We start from the raw sequence: 27385 nt of genomic DNA, 5'->3' as shown, positions 1-27385 counted from the left end.
TCCCACCCAGAAAAATTTAGATCCAGGCATGGTAGTACAAACCTTTAATCCCAGGAGGCAAAGACAAGCAGATCTCTGAATTCAGCCTAGAACAGAGCAAGTTCTAAGTGAAGAAAAACTTAAATCCAGGCTTGGTGCTTAGGAGACAGCAGTGCAGATCTCTGAGTTAAAAGTCAGGCTACAGAGCAATTTCTGCAACACCCAAGCTTAGGCAGTATAGGAGTTGGAAAACAGAAAGCTGGTGATAGTGTCATAGAACAAGTGAGCCATATTCCAGCTCCATCAAGCAGAAGAACTAGGTAACTTTGGCCACATGGCTCTGGCTTTAGAATTCAGAATAGAAGAGATTGCCGGGACAACTGATGCTGGTTAGCTGGAGCTAAGAAATTAGTAGTGATTAAGATGTGGCCGGGCATGGTGGCGCACGCCTTTAATCCCAGCACTCGGGAGGCAGAGGCAGGCAGATTTCTGAGTTTTGTAGCCTGGTCTACAAAGTGAGTTCCAGGACAGCCAAGGCTACACAGAGAAACCCTGTCTCAAAAAACCAAAAAAAGAAGAAGAAGAAGAAGAAGAANAGAAGAAGAAGAAGAAGAAGAAGAAGAAGAAGAAGAAGAAGAAGAAGAAGAAGAAGAAGAAGAAGAAGAAGAAGAAGAAGAAGAAGAAGAAGAAGAGGAGGAGGAGGAAGAGACCAGTATCACTGAGATGAAATATTCTGGTAAGTGTTTTCTGAGAGCAAAGAAGCTATGTTCCAGAGATAGTTGAACCTCCTGTGCAGCTGTACTTGGTAATGTGTAAGAGTCACCCAGATGGTACTGGTTTTGAAGGCATGAAGGTGTCATGGAGAGCAGCTGAGCCTTAGCACTGTTTGAGGCTAGGGAAGGACATGGCTTAAGGTTAGTTAAGACTCAGCTGCAGTTGACAGCTCAGGACTGAAGAGGTCCTGCAAAGAAGTTGAGGCTTAGCACCATGAAGAGAGCCTTTGAGAGGCTATTGGAGAAGCATAGTTGCAGCAGAAGGCCCCAGTGTATTGGAGATGCCAGTACCATGGGATGATCATCAAGAACAGCAGCTGCAGTAGAGTGGAGTCAACCTGAGCTTAGAGTGCAACATTGCCCACGCAGGGCCACACATTTTTAGACTATTTGTTATCTGGATTAAACCTTGTGGAACCTGTGAATAAGACGTTAGATCCACAGGACTAAATGCATCAGGTCCATTTCTAATTCTTAATGGGATAAGAACTACAGCTACCTCTAGTTAAGTATCTCCTTTGTCTTTCTGTTTGGATTCCAGTATTCTTAAGTTTCTCCCTCTGAATTGAAATGTTCCCTACTGGAAAGAGGGAGGAAATTCATAAGAATCAGGAACTCAATATATAAAAACAAAGGAACTTATACTATCAGAAAACGTTCAAGATCCACAAGGAAATCCCTTCTTAAAGTTAATGTGAGCAGGAACAACTGATAGGGAGAGAAGAATCTAGACAGCCCAGCTTCTGCCAGTTTGCTAGGATTCCCCAGGCACACAGCTTCATCACCTAGACTAAGGTGGGCTCTATGGTAACCCAGCTGTCTTTGAGACAAACTTGCTTCTGAAAGTGATCCCTCAGTCATATTTGTGTAAGTAACCCCAGTGGATTCACCAGCAGTCTACCCGGGCTGGGGTGAGATTCTTTCTCTGGTCTATTGTTGAGGCTCTATTTTAGTTACTTTTCTGTGACTTGTCTGTGGTAAAATGCCATGACTGAATTACCTAAGGGAGAGTTTATTTGAGCATATGATTCCAGAGAGCGAAATCGCAAGTCCATAGTTGTGAGAGAGGAATGGTAGCAGGTCGCCAGAGCAGGACACTGTGAGATTACATCGTCAACCACAAACATAAAGCATATCTAGCAGACCAGAAGTGGGGCCAAACCATGAACTCTCAAAGCTCCATCACCTGGGGACAAGTTTTTCCTAGTAAGGTCATACACCATCTCCCCACACAGGACCAACAACTGGGGATACACCCCACTGTAAACAAGACCACGATCAGCCAGGTAGTGCAGGTCTCCCTAAACATTGCATGGAAGCTGTGTCGGCAGATCTATCAGGCATCAAATAGCCAAGCTGGTGGGGGAAGGGGGAGAGAGACATTCTCCTTCAAGCTTTAGGGTGAACAGACATGTTTTCATGCACCAACCCAGGAGAAGTTACACACTCAAGTCAATATTTTTAAATCTTCATCCCTTGATAGGTACCGCACCATGAAGGCCCTGTACCCCTTACTTCAAGAGTCTTCTCTTTCACTAATGAACCATGTCTCTTTCATGATTTAGCTGTATCTGTACCTTCTGAAACAAGACCAGTTTCACACAAGTTCCTTTTCTCCATTGTACTCTGTATCAGAAGCTCATTTGTAAAAAAACAAAATAAAAATAAAAAATAAGAAATGAAATTACAATAGCAATAACCGTGGGACCAGCTCCATACAACAGCAGCAAGAGCAGCTTTCAAAGTCCTTTGAGTATAGAAGTCTTATTTGTTTTACGAGCCAACACATGGAGCTAGTCTTTTAAAAAAATGAAAGGTTTCTTTCAGCTCAGATTTCATAAAGAAAAAATGCATCTTTAATTAAGATTTATGGGCCCCAATAGTGCCCAGCAAGAGGAAAGAAATGGCTCAGAAGTGTTAAAGCTAACAGTTACAAACCAGGAAATATGACTAAAGACTTTTAATTCCTCTTGTCCCTTTTGCAGGGCTTCTAGTGGCCCCAGGCAAAAACAAACACATATTGTCTTTAAGATAGCATTATTCTTGGCATAGAATGTTCAGGAATCAAGACAGAACTTATAAGGGGTAAGGATATCTACCTGACTTGAAAGGGTTCTATTGCTAGAAATAATATTTAGTTTAATGGAAGGAAGAAAAAAAACCCAACCTTCTCAAGAGAAAAAATATACATGTAAGTTTATATAGGAGGCACACACCGTATGAATTGACAGTCTGACTATGGCTCACCACTTTTTAATTTTCATGATATCATATGTCTGAGCTCCCCATCTTAATAACTTTAACAGACAATTAGGACAGGGACTAGAAGCTCTGTTTTGAAAGTAAAGCGTGGGGACCCCAGTGGAAGAGTTAGGGGAAGCACTGAAGGAACTGAAGGGGTTAGCAACCCACAGGAAGAACAACAGTATCAACCAGCCAGACCCCCTCCCCCAATCCTCCAGGGACTACACCACCAACCAAAGAGTACACATGGAGGGATCAATGGCTCCAGCTGCCTATGTAGCAGAGGATTACTTTATTGGGCATCAATGGGAGGGGAACCCTTGGTCCTGTGGAGGCCTCATGACCCAGCGTAGGGGAATCCGAGGGTGGTGAGACAGGAGGGGGTGGGTAGGTAGGAGAGCACCCTCATAGAAACAGGGGGCAGTAGAGGGGGATGAGGGTTTAACTGGGAAGAGAGATAACATGAAATGTAAATAAATAAAGTAACCAATAAAAATAAAAGAAAAAGAAACTGAAGAGCTTTTACAAAGTATGGAGTTCAATTTCTGGCAGTAGATATAAACACAAGTGCAGACCTAAACCCAGCACTTCTTCCCTGCTGCCCTCATGCTGCCTCCCGAAGTGATCTGTGTGTGCTGTTCCTATACCATGAATAATTTTTAATCTCTGTAATGTGTTTTCTAAAAGCATAGTAAAGATACTATAACAATATATTTCAGTGCTCCTAATTTTCAAACTGAACGGTAAAGATACTTTGTGTCTCAATATTGAAAGGAGACCATGAATAAAGTAAAATGCAGCTTACCAAGACTTATGGTAAATCTTTCCTCAACCTCCTATCTAAGAGTTACAACTGAGAGCAAATTTGCTCCAAAAGACCTGTTGCAATTACTGCCCAGATCATTAAATAACTGACTTGTTGAATCATTGTATGTACGAGGATTTATTTTTTTAGCTATAAAGTAATTCTATCCTTTCTTCCATTACTAGGATAAAGTCATCTAGCAAGGGGTTGTGTTAATACTTTCTGTTCTACCTAAAGTTGAAAATCAATAGATGGCTTGTAAGTCAAGTATAAATTGCTCAGAATTGGAAAACAAAAACAAAAACAAAAACTTCCTTTGTGACTCAGGGCATGCCATCTTGATCTATTAATATCCATTTCAATGTTAGTTAGAAGCTTTCTCTTTCACGATGCAGACATTTAATTACACAGCACTCCCCCAGGAACCCCTTGTGGTAGAATTCAGCCTCCTGGTGGAACATCAGAGCATTTGCCATGAGCTGCCTCTCTGGTTCTTCCAAGCTGTACCTTCTGACCTCAACGCCTGTACAGAAGCATTTCCCACGTGGCAACAGTGCTGCCTTTGGGATAGATTCACATGCTGCATTATGCTATATCTTTTTGGAAACTCATTGTCCAGGACCAACCGTGCTTCCCGTGGACAGTGCACTGGTACCATGTGTATGTCACAGAGCAAAGCCATCAGCTTCTTGTTCCACCACATGTTGTCACCAGAGTGGACATGCCACCACCCATACTAGGTCCCTCACCTAGTGAGGTTTTTTTTTTTTAAACAATGTCCTATATTTTGCATTGTACTATTTGAAATTTATATTTTGTATGTCTTTATTATGTATATAATCTATCAATATCTGTAGTTGGTATGGTTCAAATATGAAATGATCTCCACAGGCTCATGTGTTTAAAGCTTAGTCCCATATTGGACGGATGTAGAACCTTTAGGAAATAGGGGCTAGCTAGCTACCCCAGGCATTTAGGGACTGGTGTTGAGGACTACTGCCCTCCCTGTATCCAGCCTCTTCTCCTTCCTGTACCACAACATGTGAGATGCACCTCATATTCCCGCTGGCCAGCTCATTCTCAAGAGCAACTGCTGGGCCTCCTTGCCCTGTTGGCTGCATTCACTGGACCATGAACCTGAATTAGCCTCTCCTTGTTCAACTTCCTTTCATTGAGTAATTTGTCCCAGCAGCAAGAAAAGCTAATTAATACAAGTGCATCTTTTTGTCCAAAAACAAGCCCGTATTTACACTTTACAGGTACTTTTCCCTGTAGGAATATATACAAACATACTTCAGAGACCACCATCTTGGAATATGATTTTTTCAGACCTTAGAACAGATTGCTGATGGAGACATACAGATGTTGAAAGTATTGTGAAGTCCCTGATAGGCCATATAGATACAACAGAATGGGTCTTAGGCACAACTGTTCAACAGCAAAGCATCAAGCCTCAAGCGACAAAGCACTTCAGTAATACAACATGTCCAGTTCCCATGCTTTTTGTTGTTTTTCCTCTCCACATGATCACAGAACAGAAAAATTACAAAGCATTTCAAAGCTCGGACCTGGAACTTGAGTGATTGGCCTTTCTCCTCATTGTGTTAGAAGTGTGGACATTGCCAACAGTCACTGCTTCTGAGTGCTTGAATACATCTAGGGCATGCCTCCAGTTCTTGCCTATGCCTATGCACATGGGACCCTGGCCATATCATAATGGCTGTGTGCCATAAAGGAAGACGCCTAACTCCTTTCTGCCAAGAGTTTCTAATATTTCACTATAGTTTCAGGAATTAAAAATGGCAGAAGAGGTTAGACACCAACAGACACACACACATGCAGGCATGCACACACGTATGCATACACACAAAGAGAGACTAGAAAAAGCTATCCTCTTACCCCTGTCAATATCCTTGAAGCTTCAAACTCCCTTTTGATCTGGAAAAATGTACTTGGTGTTTTCCTGTTCTTGGATGTAATCTCCAGGAAGTCAAGAGACAAGCACATCTCATAAAAGCCTTGCAGAGCAAATGGTTGAGGTCTATCTCTGGATTTGACCTAAAACTCTCAACAAAGATTTTTCGAGACTCAATTTTATTTTTTATGAAATGAAGAAACAATTGAGGCACTAAAATGTTAGTAATATAATTCTTACAAGAAGCTCTTCTCTTATCCTTTAATAATCATTCCTATGAATTGCTGCTATCACTACTGTTTTTCCTGGCTTGTGTTTTTCCTGGCTTGTATCAAACCATGTGTGTTGTTCTCCATATTTATTTGTTTCTTGGATGCATGTTAAAATTCATGAACAAGTGAATGGCTCCTCAATAGAAAACAGTTTCCAGTTCATGTGTGTTCTGTGCAGAATTTCACCATTCACATGTGTTTCTAAGCCACGAGCCAAACACTGAATATTTATTCCTTTTCAGTAAATGCAGAATGATACAATAGTATGAAAGGATGACTGCCAGTCACTCAAAGCACAGTTATGGGTTTTGGCTTCATTGTTGCTTCTTTTGCTTGATGTTATCATGACTTGAATCAAAATGACAATAGACAACAATAGGAATTGGAGAAGGTGATTTTTTTTTGCATTTTTTGTTTGTGTTTCATGCTTTCCCTCTGTAGTTACCTGTATTTCCCCTAACATCATGTTATTCTTCACAGAACACCCAAGACTAACTTAGGAAGAAACCTTCCTTACCTACATATGTCCATCCCCAGAATTTCTACTTAGGGACATTCTTAATATGACCTAAGAACATGGCCTCAGTCTAAAGAAAGCAGTCTCTGGGCTCAGAGCCATAGACTCATTCTGAGCACGCTAGTCTTAAAGAATTCTGGAAATGCGAAGCTGCTGTGAAGTATGGAAACATTAAGCATAGTAGAAGAGACAACGGAGAGAAGATGAGACCAAGATAGTCAATGCATACAATGCTGCTTGGAAATGTTCTGTTTAATCTTTGAAAATGTGTTCATTCCACAGGATATGAGCACAAAGTAAAGTAAGAAGGGCGTTAATTAAATGTACATGGAAGTAGTGTGTTCATAAATTGTCTCTGATTAGAACATTTGAAGCCTAGAAAGTACATTAAATGCATAAGGGTATAAAACCCATAACCAGGTGCTGTGTCTCCAATGACATGTGACACTGAGTCCACCCCTGATACAAGGAGCGAGGTGTCAGCTGAGAGCTCCAGGGACAGAATCTAAGTCTCCATTTGTTCATGACTTCACTTGTCATGTTCTCCTTCTATGACCAACCTTTCCTTCCTCTTTAGGCCAGAGAAATTAGCCAAGAAAATGGCTGACCCCGTATGTTCACTTATTTAAGAAAGGTTAGGCCCTGAAACATCAGGTTTACTAAGTGGCTACATCGTTCAGGATGGATCATAGTGCCACCAAAACCACCCCAAAAAGTCTGCATCATGAGAGAAACAAAACCCATTGGCTTGGGAGCAAAGGGCTCAGTACCATTTGCCTTCAATGTCAGAATTAAGGTGGAAGGGAGAGCCACTTCTTGGTTCTTCCTAGAGGGTACTAGGAAAGGGTGTGCTGGTGGGATGCAATGGTAATGAATGCTTTGGCCTGGAAATGGGATACAACAATTCTTCGTACAATTCATTAGCCTAAATTAATTACATGTCCCCACATAACAATGAGGAAACAGTAAATTTAATCTTATCCTGTGCCTCAAAGGCAAAAAGACAGAAATAGTTGTAAACCTCAAAAGGTTTTATTGTCCAGAAAAGATGAACAAATGTCCTACTATGAACTTGACTTTAGCAACAAAGGCAGGAGGTGGAGGGAAAATACAATCTAGTCTTAATCTTCGGTAAGAAAAGGAATATCCAGAGACACAACCATTAGCTTTTAAGAACACAAACCCTCAAGTTCTAGAACAAAACACTAGCATATAATTTTCCCTTTAATATGCTACAAAAATAACTGAAATTTTCAAATTATACCCTTCAGATCATTAATGGCTCTATAATTCTAAGACATTCCTCTTTTTAAATTTATTCAAATTACTCTTTTCTATAAATCATTATGTTATTGAATCTCTTTCTTTTCATTTCTAATATAATTAGAGAATTTACTTTCATACAGAAATTATTTTACAAACACACACCACACAATAATTATGTACCTAATAAGGACTAATGAGTAAGCAAAGGCAAATAAGAGCAAATGCCCCAGTGCTTGGCAGTGAGCTCGTCCTGCTCCCGGGGAAGGTGGATGTGCCAGCTCCAAGGTTGTGCGTCAGCATCAGTGCTAGTTCTGCTTATCAAATTGTTGGAAACACCACAAATAAAACCAAGAACACTCCATCGGAAAAGCTGAAGTATACGATGAATGTGAAAACTGAAGTGCATTTTTATCTATTTTATCTTAATTTCACAGTGTCCAATGTTGCTTTGGAGAAATATTTTGGTCACTCTCTTTTCATCTGAAAATTGAGTAAAAGAACCAGGTTGGGTAACAAATAAAGTATTCCCTATTCCTAAGTTATGTTTCATTTTATATAGGAACTGTCTTAGCAGCTGAAAGATTCCAGAGAACATATTAGGAGTTTAGATTTTAAACATGACTAGCATGGCATAATGTCATATAGAAAATAATAACTTTTCCTATGCATTCCTAAAGCACACAGCCACACACTATTTAGCTTCCTTCAATACAATCTGTTTTTCTTTTCTAATGTAATTCATAAGCAGAACAAATTTATGACTAACTTTTCTACTTTCAAATGAAGGACCAGGTGTCAAATCTGGAAAGTTATGCATTTCAAAATTCCATTGTCTTATACACCAATAAAGAATATAGTGCTTGTTAAAGCCACAGTGTATGCAGTAATACACAGGATACACATCTGAAGTGTGTCTAGTCTATTTTAACAGGTGTTCATCCATGAACAAATTTTAAAAAAATCAAGAGTGGAGCTTATGTGATAAACAAGCAAAAGTAACCAAATGAAAAAGTTCAGAAAAGGTTTAGGAGAGGGATACTCAAACTAATTGTGAAGATTCCTAAAAGAAAAATCAATAAACATACTGAGCAACTTGGTTGCTGAAGACGTCACACACTTTGGACACACAAGACAGAGAACTTGAGAACAGCTCAACCTGGGACTGGGCTGGAAGCTTTCTCTCTGGTGGTTAAATTCAGCAGGACTACAAGGTGCTCTGGGGCTGCCAAGGGAGAAATGGCATCAGCTGAGCCACCCATGAACCCTGCTGTGTACAGTAAAGAGCATCCTGATAAAGAACAGTCCATTGGTGGACTAGAGACACGGATGATGTGGGGAAAATCAGCTGCTTTCTGGTCTGACTTAAAGCCTATTGTACATAAAGGAATGCATAGCTGGTACTGTAATTTGGTCAAGAGATGGTAGCTGAGATCATAGGCCACTCAGAGGAAACCACTACTAGTCATTTGCTAAATGGACATGTGGTCAAACTGCCTTCTAAATATTCATGTTTATATAGATTTATTTATAAAGATTAGTGCTGCTCTTAGCCTTCTTCAAAGAAGCCTCTTATGGAAATGGGCTGTGGTTAATGAAGAGACCCATAACTGGTCAAAATGCCAAGATTAAATAAAGAGATGAGGCTAGAACACCGAGTGCTAAAGGGTCCTCTACAACATGTCCTCAAAGGCATGGGGACACTCCAGAAGTCGGGGCAGAAACAAAGGAAGACCCAGAGGGTGGGCAGCTGTGATGTAAAAGAAAAAATGTATTCTAGACATCATGTACTCCTGAGCTCATCCAACTTTGGATCTTTGGATGCATCACAAGACCTGTTCAAGACTGGTCCTTTTGTCGTGGAAGACTAGAGAGCCCATGAGACTCCATCCTGTCCTGAGAGACTATTGAAAGTTAATGGTAGCTGTGGGGAAGGGTTTAATTTTCAGTATTGGTCCAGCCATTGATTGATAAATCATCCAGTCTACAAGGTACCAATCATGCTCGTAGAAACAACAATAACTCAATAATTCAGTGAGTTCATGCACAGAAAAGACATGGAAGTAGGATGGTAGGAATACTGGGAAGAAGGGTTTCCCAATGAAGAGGAGAGAAAACGAATTCATTTTATCAGTTACCTTGATACATAAACCACATAAATACTCAACAAAGAAAGAAAATTACAGACTAATTTCTCTCATGAACACAGATGCCAAAATATTCAATAAAGTACTTGCAAACTGAATCCAAAAACACACCAAAATGATCAATCCTGATCAAGTAGGCTTCATCCCAGAGATGCAGAGCTGGTTCAACACATGTAAATTAATAAATGTAATTCACCATATAAGCAGTCTGGAAAAGAAAAGCCACATAGTCAGGAAAGGCCCGTGACAAAATCCAACACCTATTCTTGTTAAAAGTCCCGAAGAGATAAGGAATACAAGGGACATATATCAATATAACAAAGGCAGTTTAGAGAAAGCCCATAGCCAACATCAACTTAAATGGAACAGACTCAAAGCAATTCCACTAAAACAAGTAACAAGAGAAGGTTTTCCGTTCTCCCCATACCTATTTAGTATAGTAATCGGAGTCTTAGCTAGAGCAACAAGAAAACTGAAGGAGATCAAGGGGATACAAATTGGAAAGGATGAAGTCAGGTATCTTTATTTACAGATGGCATGATAGTGTAGTTAAAAATTAAACATTAAAAATTCTATCATAGAATTTCTATTTCTGATAAACACTTTCAGCAAAGTAGTTGGATGCAAAAATATTTCACAAAATTAGTCAACCCCTATATACAAATGACAGACTGCAAAAGAATGAGGGAAACAATGCCCTTCGCATTACCTCAGCCACTATAAAATGCCTTAAATTACTCTAACAAGGATATGAAGGACTTGCATGATGAAAATTTTAAGACTTGGAGAAGGTATCAAAATATGGAAAGATCTATGTTTGTGGATTGGAATGATTAATATAGTAAAAATAAAATGGCCATCCTACCAAAAGTAGTCTATACATTCAATGTGATCCCCATCATATTTCCAACATGATTCTTCATAGATCTTGAGAGGGACATTTTCAACTTCATATAACCCAGGAGAGCTGAAATGATCCCGAATAATCAAAGAACTTCTAGATGTCTTACCATCCCCAACCAGAAACTGTACTAAGAAGTTGTAATAAAAAACATCATGGTATTGGCACAAACCAGACATGGTGATATGGAATTCAGTTGAAGACCCAGATATAAACCAAATGGACACCTGATTTTTTTTTTGATAGAGAAGTCACAAATACAAGGTGAAAAGAGGATAGCATCTTCACCAACTAGTGCTGGTCCAACCAGATAGCCATGTGTAGGTGATGTAAGTAGATGCATAGTCATCACTCCATACAAACTTCAACTCCAAAGAGATCAAAGGTTTTAACATAAGAACAGATAGCTGAATCTAATAGAAGAGAAACTGGGAGTAGCCTTGAATTCTTTTGCACAGGAAAAGACTTTCTGGATAGAACACACCCTTAACACAGACACTATGATCAACAATTAATAAATGGGACCTCATCAAACTAAAAGGTTCCTACATAGCAAAAGACACTATCATTAGGACAGCATGGCTGCCTACAGAATGAGGATTTTTCTCAACTGCACATTCAATAGAGGGTTAATATCCAAAATACATAAAGAACTTAAAAAAAAAACAACTATGTATCAAGAAATAATGTTTGAGGGCCGGGAAGGGGATAGGAACCTCACAGGAACACCAACACAGCCAATTAAACTGAACCCTTGGGAGCTCTCAGAGCCTGAGTCACCAACCAAAGATCATGAACAGGCTGGACCAAGGCCCCTGGTACATATATAACAGATGTGCATCTCAGTCTACATGGTGGTTTCCCAAAAACTGGAGCAGGGGCTGTACCTAAAGCTGTTGTTGCCTGTCTGTGGAATCCATTTCTGATTAGGACTGCCTTGTCTGACTTCAGTGGGAAATGATGTGCCTAACCCTGCAGAGACTTGATGTGGCAGGGTTGGAAGATACCCAGGGGACCAGCACCCTCTCACAGGAGAAGGGGTAGGGGTAGGGGTAGGGGTAGGGGTAGGGGTAGGGGTAGGGACTCTGTGATGGGGAGACCTGGATGGGAGGCAGTGATTGGAATGTTAAATAATAAGTAAATAAACAAATACCGTTTGCATCACCACGTTAGAAAAGGAGCAGCATATTTAGTGTGTGTGTGCTTATCTCCCATGTCACCCTGGACTTCTGTCTTCTGGCTCAAAATGTTAACCAGCACAGGGGTAAATGTCATTGACAGAAAAAAGTTCTCTCAACAAATTTCTCTGTGCAATGCATAACTGAAGTGGGATACTTTTTTCTTTTTTTTTTAAACATTAACTAGAAGTGTCTCGTGTGCCGCTGAAATTATTCTATATTACATTATTGTCGATATATTAACACTAGTATTGGCTTTCTAAACGACTAGTACACTTTGTAGAGTAAAAGGTTGTGGTTACCTAAAATAGCATGGATGGTTTAAAAAGGAAGCCAGAGTGTTAATAGAGGTTAGAGCTGACCATGCCATCAAAATCAATCAGCTTGGTGGCTAATGACAATACAATATCTATCCAACTTTGGGACTCTGTAGCATTCTGCTTCATTATACTGAAAACCCTCCCTCCACCATCCTCCAAGATATGATCTTCTGTATCACTAAAATTAAAGATAATCCACAGAAGTAATTGAATTAGTGTTAATACCAACAAAACGGAATGCAGTTATAATGAACTAAAGTTTTAATCCATCAAGAAAAGGCTACAATTTTAGAGAGGTTTATGGTTTTTTTTCCATTGGAAGCCATGCTTATATTGTAGGTCACAGACATTTTCTTCATGGAATATAAATATGATTTAAACATTGATGTCTCGCTGTACTTTCTTATAAAGTCTAAGCAATAACATACTCAGTCCTGAGCACTTTATAGGTTTGTTCACTTTCTTCTTGCAAGACTGGCAGTCTAAGACCACCATGGTCTGTGGGACACTTACAAGGACAAAGTGAACTGAAAAGTTTAAAATACAAACACTGTCTCATTTCAAAATATCTCAGGAACAGAGGTATGGGAGGAAAGAAAAAAAAGAGTGGAAAAAGAAGAGAGAGGAGAGAGAGGAGAGAGAGAGAGAGAGAGAGAGAGAGAGAGAGAGAGAGAGAGGAGAGACAGAGACAGAGACAGAGAGACTATGAATTGTTTTCTGCTTATGTCTGCCCCTTAAAAACACCATCCTTCTTCACATGGCACTGGGTTGGCATCAAGACTATAAAAGATACTGAATCCCTTTCTAAGCCAAGTTTTGATTATGAGACCCCGGGAGTTGAAAAACAATGAGAGAAAGAAATTTCACGTCTCCATTAAAGCTGGCATTTAAAGCAGCCAAAGTCACTTACTTCCCCCATATTTGGCAAAGCCGTGCAGAGCCAACATCCAATCCTGCAGACTAACCTCAACTTCGAGCACTGTCTCCAGACAGTTTTGGGGTTGCCAAAATGCCTTGATTCCATGTCTAGGAAAAGTCCTTTAAGCCAGACGTTCTGCTAAGTCTTTGGCTTGAATCCATCCTGGAAAACCAAGGTGGGATGGAGAACCAAGGTGGGATATGTGATTATCTAAGGGACACAAACAGCTGTCAAAACTAGCTTCTCCCCTCCTTCGTAAAAAGTCATTGGTAGCAAAGTAAACTTTCTATTAAAACAAAAGCACAAGAGAAAATAATTTATCATCTCCCTTAGTATCTTAAGTGAGTCAACTGTGAATACTGAACTCACAGACACCGTTAGCAGTAGAAATATACCCAGTGTAAGTGTTAATGTGTCAAAGAGGGACAGAGGGCTGGTGAGATGGCTCAGCAGGTAAGAGCACCTGACTGCTCTTCCGAAGGTCCTGAGTTCAAATCCCGGCAACCACATGGTGGCTTACAACCATCTGTAACGAGATCTGACTCCCTCTTCTGGAGTGTCTGAAGACAGCTACAGTGTACTTACATATAATAAATAAATAAATCTTCAAAGAGGGGCAGAATATGTAATGATCATCATTTTTCTCTCATGTCAGGATTGTGTACTAAAGCCACAGCACTTAGTCTTCCAGCAGTTTGGTGAAGAAACTATCAGAGCAGGGGTCAACAGGGCCCTCCCCCAAATAAGTCTGTGATAGGAAACTTGGAAAGAATTCCGGTGCTGTTAACAGAAACAGAGATACATTTCTGGAGGCAGAGCAGAGAGAAGTCAGGTCCTTGAAGGAAGCCTTGTTCTTGGGGAAATTGTGAGAGGAGACATTATAGTAAGCCTTGAGACCTAACTGCTTGTAAGCCCCAACCTTCTTCTGATCCTAGAATTTCCAGAGAGGCTCCTTGTACTCAGCATAGTCTCACCTTTCCTGGGCGACCTACGGTGCTTTGTAGATTGACTTGTGGTACCGAAGTGTCTCAGGATTATTATTATTATTATTATTATTATTATTATTATTATTATTATTATTGGTTAAAGGTAAAGAGAATAACCTGGGTTTAGCTACTCAACTGTGAGGATATGTTTGAAGTATGCTGAGAAGCTTTAAAATTTTTCTTATATATGTCTATATGTATGTGTGTGGGCATGTATGTGCCATGTCATGTATGTGGAGGTCAGAAAACAACTGGAATCAGTTATCTCCTTCTTCTACCCAATGGGATCCAGCTTACAAGTCCACTGGTTGGGTGGCGTTTCTATTCACTGGGTCCTCTTGCTTTCATGACATGGGGGAGTTTTTATTTTAAAATATTTTTAATTTAAGAAATTTAGTTAGCATACAATGTATTAGATATTGTGGTGCCATCAAATGAAATCTTTCACTAGATTCCTCACATACCAAGTCATTAACTAGTCCCTGTTTCAGCTCTACAGTAAGTTTAGTAAACATAATCTAAAGGCATAGAATGCAAGTGTTGGCAATTTATTTTTTCAGAGCTTAGATGTTCTAATCCACTTTCTGTATCATATCAGAGCTAAGCAAGGTATAACAAAATGAGCCAAACACTCTTCATTTTAATGTTATAATACTTAGCACCAGTGGGGCCTTTCTTTTTTTAAATTTTATTAGATATTTTCTTCATTTACATTTCAAATGCTATCCCGAATGTCCCCTATACCCTCCCCCCGCCCTGCTCCCCTACCCACTCACTCCCACTTCTTGGCCCTGATGTTCCCCTGTATGGGGCATATAAAGTTTGCAAGACCAAGGGGCCTCTCTTCCCAACAATGGCTGACTAGGCCATCTTCTGCTATATATGCAGCTAGAGACATGAGCTCAGGGGTACTGATTAGTTCATATTGTTGTTCCACCTATAGGGTTGCAGACTCCTTCAGTTCCTTGGGTAATTTCTCTAGCTCAGTGGGGCCTTTCTATACTCTTGTCATTAACATGAAATATATATAGAGAGAGATATAGATATACACATATATATATTATCCATATACACATATACTATACATATACACATATATAATACATAAATAAAATACATATATTATACATATAATACAAATTATATATATATATAATATATATGTCTGTGTGTGTATGTGTGTGTGTGTGTGTGTGTGTCTGTGTGTGTGTATGTGAGTGTGACTATGGTTATAGACTGTGGAACTGTAAAAGAGATTGAGAAAATGCAGAAAAGGCACACCGAGGAAAGTCAAAGGGCAGTGGGACTGGTGACAGACAAGCAGGAAGAAAACTACTGGGCAAGAAAGGGTAGAAAGGAGAACACAATGGTGATGGAGAGCTTAGAGGGAGAACAAAAAGAGACTTTGTGTGAAAGTCCATAATGTGCATGATGATTTTAAAAATAATTATGTTTAAAAAGAGTTACTCTCAATCGCGTCTTATAAAACTCCTGTGGATCTCATACAGATTGCAATTGTTTCTAGAGTATAAGAACTTCACCTTCTCCAACTCTGATCTAATGGTACATGCCAAACTAAAACTGGATGCTACGCTACAGAAGAAAGGTTATGATACCTTGGAAGCAGGCTTGGCTTCTTCTATGAAGCATAGAAAACTCTTTGGTATAATGTGGTACTCCTTCCTGTAGTGCTCCTCACAGATATTCTGGCCTCTCTGCCTCATTTGTTAGCTCAGTATTCCTACATTAGCCACTTAGCCCATTTTTAACCTTAGTACAGGATACACTGTCTCACAGTGGAGAATTCAAGATTACAGTAGCTGCTTAGTCCCCAATGTTAGATGTCTTAGTAGGCTCAACCTGGCACTGAAGTCCTGAGGATTTCCAAAGAGCCACTGATCTTCCATTCCCATATAAAGCCTGAAGAGACTGATGATATTCACCTAATAAGGTAGAACCACATGCCATTTGGAATTGGCCTTCATTTTAAAGCACATATCCAATTTCCTTTCACAGTAATAATCTTAACCCTGGATTATAAGGTCACTTAAGATTATCCCATCAGTCAGGAGATAAGAAATGAAGGGAACTGGTAAACATGAGATGCACCCGAAAGCAAGAAGGAAGAATTCCCAAAGACAAAGTTCTCATTTTTTCCCAACTGTATTGGGGTTCTCTAGCCAAATAGAGCTGATAGAATTAACATCAGGGTTATTAGACAGAAAATGGCTATGGTAGTCTAACAAAGGCTGTCTCACAGTGAAGAAGACAAGAATACATGTCCTAGAAGTCTCAACCTGGAGCTGAAGGCCTGAAGGATTCCTGGAGAACTGCTGATCTTTCATCCATGTAGGTAGCATGAAGGGGCTGATTTTAATATCAGTGAAAGAGTGCAGCAGCTACAGGGTAGATGAATGGACCAGTGAGAGTGAGGGCAAGTCAGCAAAAACATTCTTCCATGACCTGTTTCAGAGTTGCCGACAGAAGACACAACCTACAATTGGGGTAGACTTCCCCACTCCAGATATTTTGATCAGAAAGTCCTTCAGAGGAAAGTCCAACACCTTGCATGCTAGTAGCTGGTGACCAAGTACAGCTGTTACACCAACTGATGGTTTAGTGATCAAAGTTTAATAGTTTCCTTCTTATGCCTCACGTTCCCCTGCTTCTTTGTTAGAAAGTATTGGACAGTGGTCCTTCTGTGACAGAAAAGATTCAGTCTAGCCTCCTCTTGTTTCTTCAGGAATTGTGGCATAGAAGGATGTTATTGTTTCTATTTACAATACAAGGTTATGCAGCCCATTGTGCTAGAATCATATCAGCTTTCTATAAGGAAGCTCTAGCCTACTGTAGCCATGAAAACACTATATAGTGACTGATGTCCCTACTGAAGGAGAGTACCTTACATATGGTCATTAGGAAGTACTCCAGCTCTTTGGTGAATATTTAAGTGAGACAAAAATATCCTTTCATGGGGGAACAAAACAACCATGGGAGGAGTTACAAAGAATGGAGCAGAGACTGAAGGAAAGACCATCCAGAGACTGCCTCACCTGGGGATCCATCCCATATACAGTCACTAAACCCAGACACTATTGTGGATGCCAAAAAGTGCTTGCTGACAGGAGCCTGATATAGCTGTCTCCTGAGAGGCTCTGCCAGTACCGGACAAATACAAGGTCTATGCTCTCAGCCAACCATTGGACGGAGCACAGGGTCCCCAATGGAGGAGCTAGAGAAAGGACCAAAGGAGCTAAAGGAGTTTGCATCTCCATAGGAGGAACAATAATGTGAACCAACCAGTACCCCCGGAGTTCCCATGGACTAAACCACCAACCAAAGAGTGACCCATGGCTCCAGCTGCATATGTAGCAGAGGATGGCCTTGTTGGACATCAATGGGAAGAGAGGCCCTTGGTCCTGTGCAGGCTCGATACCCCAGTGTAGGAGAATGCCAGGACAGGGAAGCAGGAGTGGATGGGTTGGTGAGCATGGGGAAGGGGCAGGGGATAGGGGGTTTTTGGAGGGGAAATAAGGAACGGGGATAACATTTGAAATGTAAATAAAGAAAATATCTAATAAAAATGTATGCATAAGAAAAATATCCTTTCATATTTTCCATCTCTTATATGAGATCCTTCTACAGATATCTCCCTAGGCTTTGTTAGGATCATTGCACTAATCTTATTTAATTTCACATCCACCTAGGCTACCCCCATACCTGTGGCAATATCTCCATTAAGAAATTTGAACACCTAAGAACACCACCACCAATTCCATGACCTAGAACATTTCTCTCATTGCTAGCCTCCTGACTGTTTTGAGTAGCGGCATTTTCTTAAACATTCGTTTACTATTGGGTGTCACCAACCTTGAGAAGACCCATTTTTTTGCCCTTATTTATTTGGGATCAGAGATTTCAGAAATATGTGTTTGCTCAGTAAAAGGTATTATTAAAACAATAATGTGTGCCTTGGAAGTCTACATACATTATTAAAATCTGCAATGATGCACTGAAGAATTTCCATCAGAATATGCAGTCTATTTTCCCATACCTTGATCTGCACGATTATTATTCTTGTTAATGAACAGAATTTTATCTAAGTGGCTTCAATCAATGAATACTGATCTCAAGAATTCTTGACAATACCACTCTTGCATTCCTTTGAACTTCACACTATGCAGATAAGCAACCCTGGCTTAACCTCCTAATGAGAGACAAATAGTTTCATCACATCTATCACCTGCTTATAGCCTGGCAGTAGCCAAGCATCTGAATGCATCCCAAATGCCTCAGCTGAAAGCTGACTTCCAGGTGACTGAAGATAAATGAGTAACGAGGCTGACACAAGCCAGAAGAGTAACCTAACTTGAAAGGGAAGCATAAACTGTACAAAATTTTAAGATAAAGTTGTTTACATTTTAAGCCATTACATCTGGGAGTGACCAGCAGTGACAAAGAGTAAATGGTGCAGAGCCAGATACATCTCCTTATCTGAAATATGTGCTCAGAATCTTCTCAAGTCTTAACTTAGACACAGACTTCCACGGAATGATGAAACCTCTGAAGGTACTTACGTCACTTCACCGGCCTGTGAGGTACAGAGTATCCAAGTAAAGGCAAATAGGTTATGTCAAATAGCAACGTGGTTTCCAATGATTAAGTATTCACACCTGTCAGAGCTGCTTACTAGAAAATGTGCTTTTCAAACTTAACATAGCTATAGGAAAAAAAAAATAGCATAGATTTGTTCCAAATCCTAAATTTCTTGGGCTAAGATTCCTCTGTTGTAAATACACAGAAATGTGTGTATTTACGTGTGTGCCTTATAATACAGAGAGAGAGAGAGAGAGAGAGAGAGAGAGAGAGAGAGAGAGAGAGAGAGAGAGAGATCAGAACCTTAAGTACGTTAGGCAAGCACTCTGCCATTACGTCATAGCCCCACAGCATCTTGCTTTATAGATCAGGTTAGGCTTGAAATAAGATGTAGTTCAGAGTACACTGGGATTCGAGATCACCATGCCTCAGCCTCTAAGCCTGGTCATTCTTTAATCTCCAATGTACTTAGAGCACGCACTACTAGAACTGCCTGATCCTATAAATCCAGAACTATAGGTTTGGGGCTATAGATGGCTCAGTGATTAAAAACATGTACAGTTCTCGAAAAGACCTGACTTTGGTTCCAAGCACCCATATCAGGCAGGACGCAACTGCCTATAACTCCAGCTCCAGGGCATCTGACAACTCATTTTGGCATCTGTGTGTCAAACTCCATATGTCTACATGTAAACACACATAAGTACACATAATTAAGAATTAAAACTATATTTTTTTAAAAGGAGCAGAGAGCCCCAACTTGTTTTAGAGCCTTAATATCATCTATTTTTTATCTAAAATTGGCATCATGTAAGACTAGATTAGCATGGAACTTTTATTCTAGAATATGTAGAGGATATAGATGATATACTTCTTTATGAGGAGTGCCAAACATAAAACACACCAATAGGAAACAATAGCATCAATAGGAAAATCAACATGCCGCAGACCACTAAATTCCAAAGCACTTTCTCAGGGGCAATGATACTCCATGCTTACGCGCTTAGCTTTCTACCTTCTGGCACATATACAAATTGTTATAATATCACACTCAGCATTTTCTACATCATGATCATCATTTTCGAGCTGCATGATACAATTAGTATTATTGATTAGCATTATGCTGCACAGAACGGAAATAATCAAGATTTTTCTGGGCTAAATTGTAGCAAGCAGTTTGTGTAGTCTAAGGTGAGGCAATGAAGGTATACTGTGATCCAAGCCAGGTAAATACAAGTGTTTAAAGGATTTTTGTTGTTATCCTCATGTGTAAACTAAAAACAACCATCAGGAGATAATGAAAATCATGTGTGAGTTTAGTTTGTTCAAATACAGTGGAGATTCTTTTAAACAACAGCAATACTTGTGAAATAGCACCCATATTTGGAAGTGGTGTGTGATGAAGTGGTCAACAATTCATTATTTTCCGTATTCTGTCTATCCTTTAGGCAAGTCAAGAAGAGACATTTAAAATCTCTTATTACACCATTTATCTGAATTCTTCCTGGTATGCTGTGCTGATTTCATTTTTAATTTTGGTAGAGAGAGAGAGAGAGAGATCATGACTCAGCCATTAACATTTATTTAGTTATCTCTTCTCAAGTCATCCAATTAACATGAAATAGTTATCATTTTCTAAGTATATCTGTTTTAACCATTTATTCAGGAAAACAATGGCAAGTGCGGTGGAGCACCATTAACACATAACCTAGACTAAAATCCCACTCGTTACTCGGGCCATTATTCTGCATTAGTAGAACAAATTAGCATAGTGAATTCCTAGAAATAGCATCAATGCAGACCTAGCAATTACTTAGAGTAAACGACGCTTCCGGATGCAGAGACAACTATAATAATGATCATAAGCCTTTTAAATGAAGAGGAGCAGAGTTCATTGCTTCTTCTAAGGGTCACTACTCAGCCTTTACTCTGGAATCTTGGCATCTACAATGTCTGGTCAGAATCGTGTAAGAAAAAATGTTTTTCTAGGGGAAACCCTCAAGTCTGATTCATTGCTGTACACTTTACTCTCTAAGAAAACATCAACAATCCATTTCTTCCTACAAACCATAAAATGACAAAATGGGGTTCTTGAGTAGCTGAAACTTTCTTCCGGACCTGGTTTTGTTCATTATCCTCTTTGTTATGTGTGCACAAATTCACTCATTTGAGAATTAAGTTTTATAGGTTTTAGAAATGGACCATGATGTCTAGAAGAAAACAGGAATTCCTTCATGGTATGAACTAAAGTCATGGCCTCTTGCTCATGACCACGCCGACTTGTGTATTTATCTCTTGAATTTAAAACTCTTACGTTCTGTTTTAAAATGTCTAGTTCATGTCCAGATTCTTTAGTTCCACTGTAACCCTCTAGCACAGTGCTAACTATTGTACCAGGCCTCTGAAAGGTTTGCCTTCTCTGGGCACATAACTCCAGAAAATTAGACAATAATGGTCTTACCTTGACCTATTTTTCCCTGTTACTAAAATTATGGCCACCCTCCATCCTAGAACCAGTCACATAGAACTGTCATAGAACCAGTCACATGACAGTTTCATACATAGAGTTCTATCACTCTAGAGCCACTTCCCACTTTTTACTCTGCTGAAGCTCGGTGAAGAAAAGCACTACAGACACACAAAGTGCACTTTGTGCAAGTCGGAGAAAGAAACTCAATTATTGAAAGAACATGGAATCGCAGTACAGGGATTGATGCTGCAGAAATGGTGCAAACCCCTATCACAGAAAGTTTCAAGAGCTCCATGGAAAACTACTGCACTTCTTTAAATTTCTTGAGAATATGAATACAGTACCAAATCCCTTCACTCTCTGTGGTGACCTAAGCGCTTCTCCAGAGTTCACTGACACACAATTGTGAGTTTACGCCTGTGTTTGTAAGGCCGGCTGGAGTTACACACACAAGATAGCCTGCTTCTAACCAGTGTGGCTTTGCATGATACACTACATGTTTAAGAAAATGATTCTGGGAAAAGGTGTCTTTAATGCCCCCTCTACATTGTAGAAACACCATGGAAGGAGATAACAGCGAAACCAGGTTAGTTGCAAACAGTCTAGCATAATGGCCTAGCTGTCACATGATCTTTTACATACGAACCCTCTAAATGATGGTTTAGAAGGTAGATCTGTCATCCCACGGTTTGTACTGAGTTTATATCATCCTCCCAAGTCTTACTCATGCATCTCCACTAAAAATGGAATATTTTCCTGGCTACATTCCTTGGCTACCTTCCTTTCCACTTCAACATTTTGAGAGGAGAGGTTTGGTCATCCTAGATCTCAATGATGATGAAAATATTTGAGCCTTCGGTGGTCAAAGTGGTACTGAACATACAAACTAATACATGCAACCTGGTTAAATGTCATAAGAACCTATATTAAGACTCTACATAATATCTGACAGTAGGTCTCTATATCTGTTCTCATCTGCTGCTGAAGGAAGCCTTTCTGATGATGACTGGACAAGGCACCGAACAGTGAGTATAGCTGATTATCATTAGAAATTATTTTTATTTTTATTTTTTATCAGTAGTTCTCAGTTTCATTCTAGGTCTCTGGGCTATCTAGTCTCTGGTCCTTAGCTACACAAGCAGTATTAGGTATGAGTTCTTTCTAGTGGAATAGGTCTCAGGCCAATCATACATTGATTGGCTATTCCAACAAGTTCTGTACCACAATTTCCCTAGTATATTTTGTAGGCAGGACAGATCACATGTCAAAGATTTTCTGGTTGGGGTGTTGTCCAAGTTCTCTTTCATCAGCTTGCAAGGTACCTACCTTCCTGCATCAAAGATACTAAAACACAACAGACAAGAGCTGCATATAGGCACAAGATAGAGTTTTCCACATCCAACGGGTTGTGTCAGCCTTGATGTCTCCACCAAAACCCATCCCTCTGAGCTCAGGAAATCATGGAGAAGAGGAGGATGGAAGACTGTAAGAGCCAGTGGGAGAGAGGACACGGGGAGAACAAGGCCTTCTGGATCAGGATGCAAGAAGCAGGAGAGCTTGCAGCTCCTCTGCACTTCGGTTACAGCTATCAGATTGGTGTATTTACGGGACTCCTGACTTTGAGAACTCCTGTGCCTGCTCTTGGGATTCTTTTTCTCTTATTGGGTTGCTGTGTCCAATTTCAGTATGATAGGTTTTCCTTCATGTTATTATGTTTTATTTTGTCACGTTCTGGTTGCTCTTTCTTAGAGGCCTGTTGTTTTCTAATGTGAGACAATTAGAGAGTGGGTCTGGACGTAAGGTGAGGTGGGGAGGAACAGGAAGAAGTAGGTGAATGGGGAACAACAATCAAAAGGTTGTATACGAAAAGGATCTGTGTTCAATCAAAGAAAAAAACCTGAAGAATTGTAGTTCCTGTATATCCATATTTCTTTATTCTTCTATTCTGGATATTTTGTTTAATTGTTGTACATATAATTATGGTATTTTCATATTATCAATTAACCAATATGAATACATTTGTATTACTATAAAAAAAGAACCCAGGTTAAATTCAATTAGAATCTAGAGTGTTTCATATTCACACAATTCATCTGGTGTGGATCATAGACAAGACGATGGCAAAAGTTATCATGAACTAACTGTATCCCTTCATTTAGAATGTCATACCTCTACATCAGCCTGACATTATTTACAATTGTCTATTAATTATTTTATACAAAGAACATTTAGTATAGCATGTAAGTAAGACACAAAATTTTCAATTTACTAATAGTAGCATCAATAAGAGAAATATTAATCATAATTTTGAAGCTTTGGCTTACACAATGACAAAAGAAAAATAAATTTTAAAATAAATTATCAGTGACAACCATGAGTATAAGAGAGGAAATAATGGCACTTTGTAATTGACATATTTTTATTGATGACATATGAACCTTGCTATCTTGTATTAGCAGTCTATCATATTAGATTCTACCACACATCCTTTCTTAAATTATGACTTTTGTGTCACATTAAAAAGTCAATAGGAAGGAAAACAGGACAGAAATTATTTCCATTTTGTGAAAGTGAGCTCTAGATGTCAGAGTAGAAGGCACTTGTTGGAATAATCACAGGTAAGAATCACAGGTAGCTGGAAGAAACCAGGCCAGAGCTAATGCTCCTGGTACAGTCACTCCAGGAGCATCTGACAATGCATGCTGTGTGAGAATATTAGACACGCCCTTGCTAAAGAAAAGGGAAGGTGTGAAAATGACTGTATTATAACCCATCCCTCCAAAGGCCCAGGTCTGATAACAATGAGGGCTCATTTGCCCTTCCCCCGGGTCTGCCCTTCTAAGCCAGTATATTGTAGGGACACACCCAGTTGTTGGCTTACTGTTGGCTGGATGATTCAGGGCCTCAGCTATCTGCAGAGGCCAGGGGATTAATGGGGTGAGAGAGAAATAACAATGCTGACCTAATTCACGGGTATATAATTAGCAAATCACCCATTGGAAAGTACTTTGAAACAAGCATGGCAAAAGCCATGTTGCACGCCATCAAGGATCACAGTGTATCATATCTATCAGACACTTCTAGCCCCGCCTGCCTAAGATGGCAGACTGAAAACCCAGGCATTTTACTCACTGTCTTGACCCGTGCTTTTGCTGTCTTTGAAATGACCCTCCCATCATTTTTCAGGCCTCCACTTCACACCAACAATAAATGAAACTCAGATTTGGTTATTGGTATTTCCCATACTGATTTCCTGTCCTTAACAATCAGCTTCCTTTGTGTCTGTCCTAGGAACCTAACAAGGTAACCATGCCATATGGCAGTGGCTATTCAAGAAAAGCTAAGAATTCAGCAATGCCCCATAATTATTCAGCCCTTTTGTTTTTGCAAACCATTCTTCAAGCTATTCTTCAATATAAACTGTATAGAGAAAACAGGTCAAGGCTGATCACTATGTACAATTGAGGTAACTGGTGAAGTCACAGGTGGAGTTCCTATTAAGATATCGAGGCATTCAGATAACCAATGCCACAGCTACAGGCTAGTACAGTGCTAGATACAGCATAGGCTCTCAATCAAATCTGCTCAAGTAACAAGTGTATGAACAAAATATTAAGTGAAAATATATTCAACCATTCCTATGCAGGCCTGACGTTGAGGAGTAATTTACCAACAAATCGTGAACTCCACAGTTTTTATGAGTTGAGTGCTCTTATTTTGGTCACAGCTTGGTTGTTTGTTTGTTTTGTTAGTTTGTTTGCTTGCTTGTCTGCAAGGAGCAGGGTTTAATACTATTTTGTTCTCTTTTTTGGGGAGTTTGTTGTTTTACTTGATTTTTGTTTGTTGAGAAGGAACCTAAAGGTGGGTTAGTAGGGAAGGGGGAACACCTGGAAAAAGACTTATGGAGGGAGAGAATATGATCAAAATATATTTAATTTAAAAATTGTTTTAGATAATAAAAAATAAAGTATAATAATAAAACATACTTTCAGACGAATGCTTTAAAAAAAAATCTCGGGCTGGTGAGATGGCTCAGCGGGTAAGAGCACCCGACTGCTCTTCCAAAGGTGCAGAGTTCAAATCCCAGCAACCACATGGTGGCTCATAACCATCCTTAACAAGATCTGATTCCCTCTTCTGGAGTGTCTGAAGACACCTACAGTGTACTTACATATAATAAAAATAAATAAATCTAAAAAAATATTAAAAAGAAAAAAACCTCACCAGCTGTACCAAAAGCAAGGTTCTAGTGTGGTAAAATGTCCAGAAGAAAGAATTCAAGAGCAAAGCAGGCCCTGCCCACATTTCACCAACAATCTTCTAAGCAGACAGAAGAGTGTGAATAAAAGTCTCCTTCTGAGGGATGGAGGCCTGGCTCCACATGTCTTTCAAGAAATGAAAATTAGGTCAGACACTTATCATTATTCTCAAAGAGCTTTTATTGAGGCCAATTATGATAACAACTTACATTGGAAACTGCATTGCCGTTAGAAAAGCGCTGCCCACTCATTAGTCCATTTGATCCTCCTCATAATGCTCAGAGGAACATGTCATCATTACTCGACATGGTTTCAGATGGGAGAAACAAGACGAAAGGTTAGGCAACTTGCTAGATGTTCTGTGGCTCATAAATAGCAGGCCTCAGCGGCAGCCAAACCTCACCAATTTTGAAACCTGTTTTCTTTATACAATTCATAGCTCATCTTCCAAAAGTAGATGACCTACCTCAGGGAACACTCCTACAATACTATCAAATTTCCCATCTCACCGGTTGCCTCTGCACACACTTGCTAGAGCCCATGTACCACCCTTGATGTCACCTGCCTGACCACCCTTGATGTCACCTGCCTGCTGACCAGGAGCTTAGCTAGCTAATTCGTTGGTTATAGGCATCTATGAACTTGATCACATTGTTCTCAAAATGAGTCTCTGAGCTCATTGTGAAGTGTTCTATATTATGTTCATTTCAATATAGGTATTTATATATTCAAATTTCATCTCCCCAAAGCATGTTGTTTGCTTAAATGAAGACAAATAACTATTGTGTATTCCTAAGAAGCAGCAAGGGGAACCATAGGGATGTGTGAATACAAACCTGAGGAATGGCGGATTTCTGCCTGTGAGATAGCAGCATAAAGACTGGACATTCCAGAAGCTTCCGCACCATTTCTATTATTCCTATATATTATGTGCCATTTCTATTATTCCTATATATTATGGCTTTGCAAGATGCTTCAGTATGATCCTATGTGACAATGAGTGATTTCTAAAGTGCCACGGTCCGTGCTGGATATGTGCATTAGGTAAGTTTATCTGAGATGAGCTTTGCTTCCCACTTCCCAAGAAGAGCCAGAGGAACAATACAAAGATGTGCTCTCTTCCAGCTAGCCACTTCACCAGCCCCAAGCTCTGCCAATGACTCTCTGCTGGTAGGAGTTGGTGTGTGTATTTTTCTGCTCTTATATTCGGTTGCTTCTTTGCAACTGCTAATTGTCAGGGGATGGTGTGAGTTCTTCTCATCCCACTCTCAAATTTGGTAGTATCCACTGGTTTAGAGAAAAAGTCACAAGAGAGGAGAAGTAGGCCAAGCTTGCGAATCATTCCTGGAAAACAGATATCAAACACGCTCATGGCACATACAAGTCCATGGAAGCAAAGCATGCCATGCTCTTGCAGAAAGTGTACCTTGAAAACTTGAGACTTGGAACAACTTTGCAGCATCAGCAGAAACTAGCAAACAAATGCCCAGCAGTCCCTAAGCTAGGTAGGACTCTTCTACACCAGTGCAGCCTACGCAAAGTCACTCAAGGAAGAGTGACCCAAACCAGTGCAAAAAATCTTTCTACAAGGGACTAAGCAGGGTTTTGTCCACAACCTTCTTGGCACAAGGACCCTTCTGCTATTCATGTTTCCTTCCAAAAATAGATGACCCATCTCAGGAACATTTTCAGAAAAACATCAAATTATCCCTCACATTAGTCACCCTCATAAAGACTGCCCAGCAGGATTGCATAATTGCTAAGCCTCTTTGCAGATGGGAGACTTTTAAAAATAGATTTTTTGAGTCCTCTCTCTCTCTCTCTCTCTCTCTCTCTCTCTC

The sequence above is a fragment of the Mus pahari genome, chromosome 15 (genome assembly GCF_900095145.1).
Source record: "Mus pahari chromosome 15, PAHARI_EIJ_v1.1, whole genome shotgun sequence".
Lineage (NCBI taxonomy): Eukaryota > Metazoa > Chordata > Mammalia > Rodentia > Muridae > Mus > Mus pahari.
This window is presented reverse-complemented; position numbering follows the sequence as displayed.